We start from the raw sequence: 3,124 nt of genomic DNA, 5'->3' as shown, positions 1-3,124 counted from the left end.
CACACAGTGAAAAACTCCACAACAAGTAAAAGTACACACACACTGTGAAAAAACTCCACAACATGTACAAGTACACACACACAGTGAAAAACTCCACAACAAGTAAAAGTACACACACTGTGAAAAAACTCCACAACATGTAAAAGTACACACACACTGTGTGAAAAACTACACAAGTAAAAGTACACACACACTGTGAACAAACTCCACAAGTATTTATATTTATGTATTCTATAATTTATATGTATCTTAAATTGTATTTGTAGTTGAAACATTGTAATAGAGAAGACCAACACAATACTGCTGTGCTCTTAAGACTCATTTCACTTTACTTTTAAAAACTTGTTTTCTAGTTATTCAAAGTAGACTTTTGTCCGTTCTTTCAGGAGAAATCAAATAACACAACAATAGCACATTAATAACACAAACACAATAACACATTAATAACACAAACACAATAACACATTAATAACACAAACACAATAGCACATTAATAACACAAACACAATAACACATTAATAACACAAACACAATAGCACATTAATAACACAAACACAATAGCATCTGGACCAAATCAACAGGACTATCAAGGCTGTGTGTTTGTGTGTTTTCCTCGTCAGCAGAACGGAGCCGAGTGGTGCGTGATGAATATCACAGGAAGTGAGTTTTAATGAAGTTCCCACTGGCACACAGTGGGGGGCTCCCCCAAAGGCTGATGTAACACAAAGATAACACAACAAGATAAGAGCTGACACACACTCACACACTCACACACACACACACACACACACACACACACACACACACACACACTCACACACTCACACACACACACACACACTCACACACACACACACACACACTCACACACTCACACACACTCACACACTCACACACTCACACACACACACACACGATTAGGAGGATCTGGAAAAACCCAAGACAAAGTAATATTGGTGTGTGTGTCACGGCCAGCCGAATGATACGTTAACATACATGAAAGGACATTATGTGTGTGTGTGTGTGTGTGTGTGTGTGTGTGTGCGCGTGCTTCTCTGTTACATGAACACTTAAATGTAGCACACCTTGCAAAGCTCGTTCAATGAGGTCACTTCACAAAGAAACTTATTTTAGGTAATTATTGTTTGTTCTTCAAAGAGGAAGTCGGAGTTTCCATCTCCGCTCTGCTTCCCTCACCTGGTTGGTCACACCTGCTCACCTCGGATGGATGTTCACAACTCACACTGTTTTATATAAGAAACATGTACAAAGTACACCGGTGTTGAAGTGCTTTTGGTTTCAGCACATTGGTTGAAAACGTCTCCAGGTGATGTTTTAATGTTCTTTGAAACAAAAACCCTGTAAAAATGGTTTTAAACATGAACCTGATATCCAAAGTTCCTGGCAGGCGGGAGGAGCTGGTTCGCTTGCAGCCGCCCTAACAAGATAATGCAGGTAAACCCCCGGTTCAGGTGAAGGAGGGGAAGGCAGGAACCTCTTTGTGTGAGAGAGATGTTTGGATTGTGAAATATTCCCAGAGGAGGCAGGAAAAATCCCTTTTAAAGAGAATACACAGCGTGTTGTTGTGCACGATGACAAAAGTGTTGCCAGCTGATAACAAAGAACAAACATAGCTCTTATTAACACTGTCACTGCAATAATAGTGAAGAAAACAACACACCATCTACCTTTTAAAATGTACTATACATTAAAAAAATAATCAGTAAAAAGTACAATAACTGAGGAAATACGTGGAGCTGACTCTGGTTGTATAGAAGTCTATGCTTCATGTGTTGAAGCTGCATTCTCTCTCCTGACCACCAGGAGGTGACTCCTCCGGTTGTATAGAAGTCTATGCTTCATGCGTTAAAGCTGCATTCTCTCTCCTGACCACCAGGAGGTGACTCTTCCGGTTGTATAGAAGTCTACGCTTCATGTGTTAAAGCTGCATTCTCTCTTCTGACCACCAGGGGGTGACTCCTCTGGTTGTATAGAAGTCTATGCTTGACAGGTAGAGACGTATACGGCGTCTCTACGTCACTCCTACTATATACGGTCACTTCCTGTTCTCTGGTTTCAAAAACAAAGCTGTAGAGCAAAGTAATCGTGCTGTTTTCTGTGTTGTTTGTATGTTTTTTGGGGGGTACTTGTATAATTCATAACAAAACAAAGCATTGACTACCATCTGAAATGTGATGGGGGAAAAACAAATAATTTAAGAACAGCGAATAAAGTGAAGTACCACCCTGACAGAGAAAGTCATAAAGGCAAAGGGAAAAGGTGTGGGTTCGTGCCTGTATGCACACACACACACACACACACACACACACACACACACACACACACACACACACGTAAGTCACATGACATTTAGAAAGATAATGATACCAGAAATATGAGAAACAGAGAAGTGAAATCCAGCTACATCTCCCCATGACTGTGAGAAAGCCCCAAAGGTCATGAGCCAAAAAAACCATAAAAGTAAATCTTTTAATTTGATGAATTGAGAACCTATCAGTCAGACAGACCAGTGTGAGCAACAGGGACTGAATCATAAGGGTTGGGAATCATTGGCGTAAAGGTTTATGACTCAATGAAAAGATAAGGGACCGTTTTATCAAGGATCTGAATCACAGCTGCAGAATGAGGTCTAAGGTGAAACGATCACAAGCAGAACTTTTCACGTGTGTTAATCTAAAATGTTACGAGACATAAAAAAGGCTACAGTCATGCGAGAAGCTCTGTGATTCTGCACTTTAATAATCATGCGAACATGCCGATGTTGGAAAAGGAAAAATCTCCAGCAAAGAGAACAACATTTCTACTTAGACCAACGCCTTTCAGCTCGAGGCCTTCATCAACATCAACAAGTTGACATTCAGCGGGTATAATATTTCCCATGTTAACCATCTTGGGTTAGCATGTTAGCATGCAAATGTTTGCTAGTTTGCGCCAGGAGGCAACATGCGGTTCTGCCGAGTGAAACCGATGTGGAAGTGTCTTAAAACCTGTATTCTCTCTCTGACCACCAGGGGGAAACTCCTCTGGTTGTATAGAAGTCTATGCTTCATGTGTTAAAGCTGCATTCTCTCTCCTGACCACCAGGGGCAGACTCCTCTGGTTG

Source organism: Taurulus bubalis (genome assembly GCF_910589615.1).
Source record: "Taurulus bubalis genome assembly, chromosome: 5".
NCBI lineage: Eukaryota > Metazoa > Chordata > Actinopteri > Perciformes > Cottidae > Taurulus > Taurulus bubalis.
Note: the sequence above shows the minus strand (reverse complement) of the source record.